Below are 12,163 nucleotides of genomic sequence, written 5' to 3'. Positions count from 1 at the left end.
GTCATCAGCACCCGAGCATGATTTGCAGGCTTGAAGGTATTAATTTCCTCCAAGAGATGAGTTTGACAGACCGATCATGTAACGCCCTACTTCCTTAGAGTCGTTACTAAGTGAGTTTAAAACGTGCTTTTAACTCGCTAATCGAGGTTTTTAAGGTAAACGTGTAATTAAATCATAAACAGAGACATAAACTTTGAAAATAATTCAATTTACTGAAAATCATAAAATATTTAACATTTGGGATCCCAAAAGACTGTTTATAAATATTTACAACTCAATATATACTTTAAGTCAACTATACGACAAAATAGGGTTCTTTACAAACAACTTCCAAAAAATACCCCTGGTCGTGGCAGCCAGGCAGACCAGACATGTACGCTCCGCATCACGCTCTCCATACTCATGGTCGGATGACTTTCTCCTTGGCCTTACCTGCACCACAGAGCACCTGTGAGCCGAAGCCCAGCAAGAAAACTCCACATAAACAGATAACATACACATATGAACCACTTAGCATATAACCAATTTGTCAACAAGCTAAACGCATACGGCCATGTCGTCTCAGGCCCTGAGTTGCGGTCTACACCGTAAGGATATCCCAGATATCCTTCAGGGTCTTACCCAGGCAGCTTGCACTCCGCGTGCTAAACGCTGCTCCATGCCCCTTGCCGTTCTCGGCCTTCGCCGTTCCCGACCCTTGCCGATCATTCACATATATGCATATACAACATAATTTAGACATATACTAACATAATCAATGGGCTACACCCAACACATAATCATATAGGGTTGTGCCCTGCAACGCAACTATGAGGCCTCACCCTGCTCTATGGGTACAACAACTTTCTTACCTGTGTCCCGAGCTTCTTGAGCACTGAACCCTCGAGCACGATCCTCTAATCCGAGCCTCATCGAGAACCTAGTCACAACACATAGATAACACTCTCATTACTAATCAATTCAAGAGCATCCTCTGGAACCAATCCCGAGCTCTCGGGACCTCCCGGATCCCCACCCAAGGTGGCGGAAGCGTCCCCCGAACCCCCTGGGCAAAAGCCTAAAAACTAAAATTTCCCCTTGCCCAGAAATGGCCTAGCGCCACAGCGCCACCCTATGAGGGCCGCGGTGCCCAGAAGGGCCCCCGTCCATTGATGCAGCCTAGCGCCGCAGTGCCCCTTCGCAAACCCAGAAATCTGGGTTTCTCCAAACGTTTTCCCTGAGCCAAAACACTCCCAAATCAATACCAAGGCATACCTAAGTCCCAAATTCAATTCAAAACCCCAAGTAAACCATCTAACAGCTCAACAACATCAACAACAAGCTCAAACACACAATCAAACCTACAATTCATAATTTAGTTTAGAATTTTAGAAACTTAAACCAGAACTTGTAAAACTTAACCCATCCCTCAGAATTCTTAAACCACACAAGCAATCAACCAAACAGAGATGCATGAAACCCTTACCTCAAGTAGAGCTTCGTCCCTGAGCCTCCTCCAAATCCAACTCCAAGCTAATTCCTCTTGTTCCTAAACTGAATTCCCACACAAACCAGCCACAAACCAACTTCCAGCTTCCAACATTAATCTCTCAAACTCAAGCTTAGAAACTCAAACACAACAGAGATGAACATCTTACCTCCGACCTTAGCACACCTTTGAGCTAACTTTCTTAACCACATCAGCCAAATTCTTCAATTTACTAGCCTAAAATCCTAAAAACTCAGTAAGTTCTCATTCACCAAAGAGAGGGAGAAGAAAATCGCATGGAAGAGAAAGAGGGCTGAGAAGTTATGTTTTTTTCTTTTTTTCTTCCTTTGTTTTCTAAACCATTCTAAAATTCCCTCAGCCTTATCCCAACACAACCAGCTGCCAAAGACCCAATTACCCCTTTAAGTTACCCCAAGTCCTCATATACCACCAAGGGCGATTTAGTCTTTTAATGCATCCCGCTAAATCCTCGAGTGTGCCTAAAAATTCCCATTTTAATCCCAACATGTCTAAACTATGGCTATTGCTAACCGCTACTCAATAATTCCCGATCACTCAATAATATTCCTAAAATACCCCTAGGCTCCTCCCGAGCCGGGTATTAAATCTCATTGTGACTTTAAGCGGAATAGCTCTCTAGGACCGTCTCGGAACGTGCATCACAAATATATCACCATTATATTAAGAATATCACATATTCATATAACACACATATATTATCATAATAAACCATTTATTGCCCTCCAGACACGCTAATCAAGACCTAAAGTCTTATTAGCAAATTTTGGTCGTTACAGATCAAGCAAGGAGGTGGCGACAATTAGAGTGGTGAGCTCGAGGATATGTTGAGAACTGTTCAAGCTCGACGGCGCGTTAAATATATATACAGAGAAGCTAATAGGAAATTCCTATTTCTTTGGAATTAGTTAAAACCGTGTATTGATTCCCTATTTTTATGGGATCTTTATTTAAATAATGCCTTTAAGTTGTATTATTATTATTTGAATTTAAATTTGAATATGTGTTGTAACTTCCCTAAACTTGTGGGAATATATTCTTGTAACCGCATGATTGCATGAAAACTTGATTTTTTATGTTTGTTAAAACGATGCTTTTTCGATGCAAAATCGATGATGTTTCGATGCTCTTGCGATGCAATTATGAAACTTGATTTTTGGCCAAAATGATGCTTTTTCGATACTGAATCGATGGTGTTTCGATGCTCTTGCAATGCAATCATAAAAACTTATTTTTTGGCCAATACGATGCTTTTTTGATGTATAATCGATGCTTTTTCGATGCAAAATTGATGCTTTTTCGATGCCAAATCGATGATGTTTCAATGCTTTTGCGATGTAATCATGAAAACTTGATTTTTGGCCAAAACGATGCTTTTTTTTTATGCAATTTCGATACTCTGCACTGAAATTTGACCAAAACTTTTGAGGTTCATATTTTTCACTCAAATGTCTGTTTCAGATTATTTTTTTTAAAAAAAAATTGGTATTTTTTCGTGATCTACAATATTAGAATATGAGAGAGTGAGAGAATGAGAGAATGAGAGACGTTCAAGAGAGAGAGAGTTTGGACTGAGAGAGAAAAATAGTATTTGAATGTTAGAGATATTTTTGTCCAAGAAATTAAAATTGTCATATATTTTGGATAGTAACTTATGTTGACATATTAAAAAATTTCACTAAGTTATCATGCATATAACATGAAATTTATCTTAATATATATGTTTGAATGAAGTGATTTTCTTTTAGCTCAGAAAAGTTGATAAAAATGAAAGATTATGTCCATAACTTTGAAAGTGATAGAGACATCGTTTTGGTGGTACGTACAAAAATGTATCATAACTTTTCTAGTGTGAATTTTCTAATAAATGTTATTTGACTTATATTATGCATGCATTTGGATCAGGTTGGTGCAATGGCTCATGGAAAAATTGAGCCGGACTATGTCGATGATTTTATAGCTGGTAAAAGTCTTTCTTCTTTTTGAGCACATTTTCTTATTTGTATTGTTGTTTTTTTTTTATCTTTGAACATTGCTCTTTTTAACTTGTTATTTGTTGTAATTTTTTTGTTTGTTTGTAGTTTCTAATTATCCGTTGAGCGCTGCATGTTGTACCACAATGATTTGCCAGTTACTAGAGGAAAAGTGGAACATAATTTGAAGTGAGATTCGTCTCTACTGTTAGGATTAGCTATTAAAAAACTAAACTATATGAGGTGTTTGTTTTAAGTAGTTGAGTGACATTGAAAAGTGTAGAGAGATTTAAGATGGATGAATGTAATATTAAACTTAAGTGTATAAAATAATTCACTTTACCCTTAAAATACATGTTGGCCCATAAAAATTATTAACTTTACTATCTAAAAATTTGGTTCAATTTGAACTAATCATGGAAATTATTTTAGATTTTCATTCCCACATTCACTTTACCCCATATGAGGTGTTTGGTATGGAGTAAAGTAAAAGTGGGAATAGAAATCTAAAACTCTTCCTATGTTTGATTCAAATTTTAAAAGAATAAAATTAATAATTTTTGTGGATCCCATATGTATTTTAAGGGTAAAATGAATCATTTTGTACACAAGAGTTTAATATTAACTCTATCTTAAGTCCCTATACACTTTTCAAGGCAACTTAACTACTCAAAACAAACACTTCCAACACCTCCTTTTATGATTGTTGGAGAATTTCATTTCTATTCCCTCGTTTTTGTTTTTGATTTCCAAGTTCAGATTTATGGAATTTAAATAAAACATTTTTTTAACAATAATTTAAATAAAACATTATCTACTTTTGTGAAACCCAATTTTTTTCCCATCACTAGAATACAACTGAAACAAGAAAGCATGGCAAGAAAAGTATAACTACTACATATAATACAAACGCTAGACTTTTTTGCCATCAAAATAATGGCTTTAACGACATTTGTCAACGCAATTTGGAGCATTATTGTGACAGGAAATAATTCATTTCACCAAAACAACCTTACAAAAGAATTGGTCAATTTGCACAAAACAATAATAAAAAAAAATGTAGGTCATTTGTATCTTTAAGTAATTTACTAAACGGCATAGTATAAACAAAAGTGTTTATCCTAAATAAAAACTACAATGAATATTTGTGTTTACTATGTTTGCATAAAAATAAACTTAAATGTATATTGTTGAAAACAAGTTGCAAATTATGACAATGGTGTTTGTCCCATACCAAGATCAACTAATTAGTTGACTTCAATTTGAGGAATAATCATATCATAAAAAAAAAATTAAAAAAACAACAACTAAGTTTACTTATAGCTCAGCGAAACACAATAAATCAAAATATTAAACTTTTTTATAACATCTTAAATAAAAAAATGAACAAAACTTTATGGAACAATATATGGACCATAAAAATTGATAGAAACAACAACAAAAAAATAATGCAGTATTTAACAGTGCATAGCAAATGCGACAACAAACCTACAAAAACAGCCTGTTTTCGTTTCGTATTAGAAAAATGTCACTCAAAATTTTCCATCTAACTAAAAGCATTGCTGTATCCTTAATGATAAAATGTGGATTTGAACCACTTTTATGTGCACCATAATTTGTGTTAAGAAATTAGCAACTTAATTTTCTTGTAAATAGATTAGTGAAAGCAAAATATATGCGGAATAATAAGACATACAATTCACATGGTTCACCAAATTATGACTACATTCACGACGAACTGCTGCATGTCTTTCACTATAAATAGAAATATTACAAAAATGTTTACAAATGCTCATAGGTCACAATCCCGACCTCAATTATACCCAAGAATTTTTTTCTCACCAATGACAGATTAAGATTATACAGTAAATTGGAAAGTACCTTAATGAAATCATCCAACATCAGATGAGATTGCCTTGTGTAACCTACCTGTCTCTTGCAAAACTGGGATCAAGACTTTCTGCAAGTTTGAACAACATAGTTTAAGTGAACTAAACCTTATCCTCGTATGTTTGTTTCTAAGTTTTTCACGATTAATTTTTGTAAGGGTGTGTGTGTGTTGGGTTGGGGTTCGAACCCCAAGTGTAACAACTAAAAACAAGTGTAAGGGCTAGTAAATGTTTAGTGACAGAGCTAGTAAATGTTTAGTTACATCGACTTCTCTTAGTGCTCAGCATAAGAACATAGCCATATAAGATGCAAAATATTCAAGGAAATACGGAAAGCGTCAAATTTTAATAAACTACAGAAATGGCAAAAAGTTGGTAAATTTTGTCTCAGGTCTATCTACTCATTTAAACCACTTCAGAATTCAAAACCAGATAGGAATGCGTCCTATTAAAAAGACAGTAAGGCCTATCTTTGCAAGGCTAGCTGAGGATGTCACAGACAAGAGAACATGATAACGCTGATGTTGTTCAAGAAAATGACAATTTTTTATTTATTTATTTATAAATATACGGAAGCTCATGCATTTTAGTCAAGGCACAAAGGTCACTAGGGGCACTTGAAATTCAATACTCAATATTAAATTTAAAATAAACCTATATATATATTCAAAGTTTAAGCTCATTTTGACTAAACAGAGTAATCACAAAACAAAGCTTGGTATCATTTGCTCTAACCCCAACAATATGTTTCCGGAAATAATCACAGTAGCTCTATAACCTACTACTTACCAATTTGTTCAAAAAATTTAAGAAAATTGATGTCAAAAGTCCAGTCAATTATGAGACGTAATGAAAATTCAATATTAAAATTTAAAAATATTAAAAGTAAAAGGAATACATCAAATAGACAAATAAACAAAATTCAATAATCAGGAATAACAAGAAAGCTACATACGCAATTTGTGAACTTTATGTGACTTCAAAATATTGAACAAGTCTTACTGTCTTTCTTGACTAAATAAAGATAAAAAAAAAAAGTGAACAGAAACAACAATGATAGAAGTCTCAGTTTAAGACAGAACACTAAACATCCAAAGCCAAATATGCAACAGATCCTAGATCCTAACTTACATGAATACCCAATTATATAATGGTATTGAAAAAAACAATTGTTAAATTGGAAAAAAATGGTCATGAAGCAGCAAGGAAACAGCGACTTTGGTAATAAATTAACTGTCAACAAGACTAAAGGAAATATGTTTTTTTTTTTGAAAAAAACTAAAGGAAATATGTTCAATAACCACACAATACAAATTGAAGAGTCATACCTGAAACTTATATAAGGAGGTAGTAATATTCTATATACTTCTCATATGCACTTCTCTTCAAATAGATGAGCATGGCCTTCTTCCAAAGCTATCCATTAACAAGAAGGCACACACAATTATGGAGACAATTAGAACAAATCTCGAAAAATACCAGCTAAAATATTTCATCTTAACATTATGATAAAAACTCATAAAGCATAAGCTATTGCAGCAGCTAGCTTGTGCTATGCCTTTGCAAAACCATCACTGCCTCATTATATGGACATAGATAGATAGACCATCAGGAAACTTTACTTCAATTATAGCAAGATCTTGTTTGTAAAATGAAGAATCATAATATATATGTATATATAACTTCATTCTTCATATATTATGTTATATAGCATTTACATAACTTCATATATCTATAGCATGAAGACAAAAGCATCTTGAATAAAATCTAAAAAAAAACATTTTATTCAATCGATATCAAATCATCAATCAATCGATGATTTTGCCTAATTTCCCCCATCATCAATCGATAAATCAATATCAAAATCACACAAAAACCATAAGGACAATAAGTTATAAACAAGTCGGAGAAATTCACCTGAGCACCACGCAGCACGTCGATGAAGCAGAGTCGCTGGAGCCAGTCACCTGAGCACATTCACAGTGCAAGCCGCCATTGCAGAGATTTGAGCTCGTCTGAGAAAATGGAATAAATCAACCAGCGAGTCAAGGAATTTAATTTAGAGAAATAGGCAATTATTGATTGGGCCTTCTGTTATTCTATCAAAAGACTGGGCTTTCTTTTAATTTAAAGCCCGTTTTTCAAAAATAACAACTTTTATAACTTATTATAATATTTGTTATAAAAACTTATAATAATTCTTGTAACAAAACAAGCTTATAAACCAACCAAGAAAAGAAACTCAACATAACTGTAGTACCTTCATGTTGTATTGATTATTTATCACTTAGTTACAAATTTATAACCACCACGGATTCAGAATTTTGTTTAAAAGTCAATGTGTTTCTAATTTACATTTTTCATGTAAGTTTCTTAATTTGGATTTTCTAAATTATAAGAAAATTAAAGCTATTCTGTTAAAGAGAAATTTAATATGTGTGAAAGACAAAAAAAGTAGGAAGAATAAACATGATATATTTTTTTATATGTATTCACCTCAATATAATTCAAGAAATAAATTTTAAATGATTTAACTGATTCAAATGAAGAAACTTTTTTTTTTTACAAAAGACAAAATGAAAAAGGAAAAAATAAATAATATGAATGATTAAAGCTGAACGAATATTTTGACAATTAAGCAACTCATTATGGTCCTTTGGTTTGGATTGTCCAGATTTACCATTGGCAGACAAATAAAGGGGCTGAAAAACATGACAGCATGTGCACTATGGATTGTTCAATTAGCCTCTTAGAGCACTCACATTGGGTGAGTTAAATTACCAAAATATGTAAAAAATAGCTAAAACTAACAAAAATGGGGATACATTGGATGATGTATTTTACAAATATTTTTAGATATAGCTACAGTACAAAGCTATATTTAATGTATACTATTCATCCTTTAACCTAATATTATAATATTAAAATATATTAGGATATTATTGATAGTTATAAAAAATATTTTAAATGAATAAAAAATATTTGAAAATATAATATTTAAATGATATAGAGAAAAAAATAGAGAATCTGATGTATGGTAAAATGTAAAACTTAGAGGTAAAATAGAAAAATGTGTGTTTTGGGGAGGTATTTTAAAGGATAAAGTAGAGCATCGGATGGGAGTGCTCTTATTATATAAAAGTAATAGACTAATTTTTCTTTGCTAAAAGAACAAATATATATGTAAACTTGCCTTTTATTTAGCCATTAAGAAGAGAAGGCAACCATGCATCTTTTCAAAGTTCTGGCCCAAAACAAAGAGCCCAAAACAAAGATCAGGTCCAAAACTCCCAAAGCATAGACCAGCCCAAAAACACACTAACAATTTTTAAAAAATATGGCTTTTATACCATCAATGTGCAAAAATATGTGAGTTATATTTTTCTTAATTTGTATGGGAAATTTATTAAAGAAAAAGTTAAAGTATGGAAACACAATTAGTTGCTAACTAAATATATGGAAATGTCATTTTTTTTTTATCATAGTTATATTTTCTTTGATTTAAAGGTAATTTTATTTTTATTTTTTTAATTATTTTTTCTATTTTTTCCTTACTTGTTTTTTCTTCCATTTTTTTTTCTACCAATTTTTTCATTCTTCTTCTTCTTTTTTCCATTTTTATTTATTTATCTATTTTTTTCTTTCATTTGTATTGTTTTGTTTTTTTTTCTTCATATTTTTTCAGTTTTTTTTTCATTCTATTTTTTCTTCATTTTTGTATTTATTATTTTCTCCTTCCATTTTTTTTTTATTTTTTTCACACATATGAGCTTTTTTTTCATTTTTTTTCTACCAATTTTTTCATTCATATTTTTTTTCTTTTCATTTTTCCATTATTTTTCTTCTTCTTCTTTTCATTCTTATTTATTCATCTATTTTTTTTTCATTCATTATTTCTTTTGTTTTTTTTTTCATTTTTGTACTTATTCTTTTCTCATTCTATTTCTTTTTTTTTTTCAATTTTTTCACACATATATTTTAACATTATATAATTATTCTACTATTTTTTTTATTTATTATCTTTTATTATTGTAATTTTTTTATAGTGTTTTCCACTATATGTAAAAAAAAAATCAAATCAATTACCGTAACACTTATAGGAATACCAAATTAAAACTAATAAAAATATGACAACGTGAATGGGTAACTGGTTACCTTCACATTCTTTGTGTGTATATTTATGAGGGTAACTGGTTACTTTCACATTCTGATGTGTGTATATTTATGATTTCTTTATGGTAACTAGTTACTTATGTTACTGAAATCTTAGTTACTTCTTCTTCCTTTTTTAATGAAGTGTTCTTCCATTTTTTCTTCAAATTTGATATTTCTTTTCATATTTAATATGAGTAACTCGTCACCCCTCTTAGGTAACTGGTTACCTCTCTTATGGCAGAAAATTACTCATCTTAGGATAACTGGTTACCTCTCCTGGTGCATGTTATTTAACTTAGCTCTATACTTTTTTTTTAAGATCAATCAAGTAATTGGTTACCCTACCCAGGATTTAAAAAAAAAATGTACAATCTAAAAAAAAATGTTTATAATAAATAAATAATAATTTTAAAAACAATTCATATTACAAAAAAAAAAATTGTAAAATAACCAAAGAAAAATTTAATATAAAATTAGTAATATAAAAACAATATAAAAAACAAATAACTTAAAAAAATAATAATCAAATTACAAGTGTTATACCCAAAAATTAGAGATCAATGATGTGGCAATAAAGGTGACAAGTGGCAGTGCATGGTCAGTAAAAGACACATTAAATAGTCAATAAATACATTGACTCCTCAGAGTTGTGATAAAGTGACCCGGTAGACTGACGAAGAATTTGGACTGCTTGAAAGATGTCATAACCAAGCCAAGTGCACCTTGGTCCTAGGAGGCTAAGGAGAATGCATCCTAGGAGGCTAAGGAGAGTGCATCCTAGGAGAGCTAAGGAGAGTGCATCCTAGGAGAGCTAAGGAGAGTGGTCCTAGGAGACCCCAGGGACCTTGGTCCGAGGAGAAGTCCAAGGAGATTGCCTCGGACCTATCCGAGGTGAGATGCCAAGGAGGTTGCCTCGGACCTATCCGAGGTGAGATGCCAAGGAGATTGCCTCGGACCTATCCGAGGTGAGATGCCAAGAAGATTGGCTCAGACCACCTTGGTCCGAAAAGTAGGCAAGGAGATTGGCTCGGACCACCTTGGTCCGAGGAGAAGGCAAGGAGATTGGCTCGGACCACCTTGGTCCGAGGAGAGCCAAGCATGCATGACCTTGGTCCGAGGAGAGCCATGCATGCATAACCTTGAGCCAAGGAAAGCCTAGAAGAGTATATCTGCCAATACTTGCATGTAACCAACATGCACATGTCCGACCAGCAAATGTATGTCCTACCCCCATGCACATGTCTGACCAGCACTTGCATGAGTGGTCAGTAGGAGGTGGATCAACTAGCTAGAGGAGGACTAAGTCAAGATTCCCAGAAACGGCTTCAACAAGATACGCGGGAATCTCTCATTCTTCCCACAAATGGGGGGTTTTGTTACATTTTGAATGTTTTTTGTAATTTAAATGTAATAAATATAATAAAATATCCTGATTCTAGGGGATATCAGATGTATGACCCTAAGCCTATAAATATATGGCTTATGGGATCAGAAAGGGTCTTCTGCTTCTTCTTTCTAGAGAGAGAAAATTTGAGTCTGAGTATTCTAGAGAGAGAAAGGGCTGGCATTTGAAAAGATTCTTGTATTTTTGCAACCTGTACTGAAGAAACTCAGTTGGCTCAGTCCATCTGATCTTGAGTACATATCTATAAATCACAACTCTAAGTGGATTAGGCTATTACCGAAAATCGGGGCTGAACCACTATAAAATCTCTTGTGTTATTTACTTTTCTTGATTAAAACTGTCTGTGTTATTTAAATTCTCTTGAAGGTTTGTCGTATTTGACGTTCTCACGTCGTTGGCTAAAAAATCAGTCAACAACAAGCATACCCTTCCAAATTTGATTAAGAATAAAACTATGGCATAAACCAACTTTTATACAAAAATATGGGAAAATAAACCCATAAAAGTGAAAATTCTTAAAAAAAGCCATAGATTAACTTTTTTTGAAAAAAGCCATATATTTGCACACTTTATTAAAAATTCCATATAAAGCGTAATTTCCTCTTTTAAAAATTTGAAAGAGAAGACGATCGTAGTAGAACGAAGCAGAGAGGAGAATAGAACAGAGCATGAGATCAGTACATATCAAGTAATAAGCAGGAATCACAAAATCTGCCTCTTCATCACCTTAATAGAGCATTTTTATCACTACTGGAATATCAACTAAGAATAACATTATGTCTCCGACTTGGAGGCCACGATCTCAGTTGAACCCTATCCAGTTCTGCACTTTCAGATAGACTCCATCACGTCTGAAAGCCAATTGCGTGTCGAGTAGAAATTGAAAGCCAGAACTATGATCGCTCAGTTCAATCTCAAAGTTACACACTTATTTTGAAAAGGCCAATGGAAACTTCTGTACAATTTCCTCAGGCAGATTCAATTGATGCTCAACGTCATATCTGGTCAGCTTTTTTTGGTGAGGCTGTTGCTGGTGTGGCTGTGACTATGGTAGGGGAGGAATCACAATCTCGAGGTTGTCACCCAATCGGAGCACCATGATTCGTATATTCTGAAGATGACGAGCCTTCATGAGAAGAAAATCTCCGATCATGATGTCGCGATCAGTGACGTAAGAAGTTCAAGCTTCTCCTTTGAAGACGACTCCACCATCTCTCAGGATCGCCGGAATCTA

At 33.1% G+C, this 12,163-nt stretch overlaps 1 long non-coding RNA gene across 1 annotated transcript; it reads right to left on the bottom strand.

The window, feature by feature from the left end:
* Window positions 1–5,207: 5,207 nt before the first annotated feature.
* On the bottom strand, window positions 5,208–7,406 carry LOC133790531 (uncharacterized). Its single transcript, XR_009874030.1, has 3 exons — window positions 7,287–7,406; window positions 6,698–6,785; window positions 5,208–5,440 (listed from the first exon to the last, which is right to left on the bottom strand). It is a non-coding gene; the product is annotated as an uncharacterized LOC133790531 (long non-coding RNA).
* Window positions 7,407–12,163: the final 4,757 nt, after the last annotated feature.

This window comes from Humulus lupulus, chromosome 7 (genome assembly GCF_963169125.1).
Source record: "Humulus lupulus chromosome 7, drHumLupu1.1, whole genome shotgun sequence".
Lineage (NCBI taxonomy): Eukaryota > Viridiplantae > Streptophyta > Magnoliopsida > Rosales > Cannabaceae > Humulus > Humulus lupulus.
This window is presented reverse-complemented; position numbering and strand designations above follow the sequence as displayed.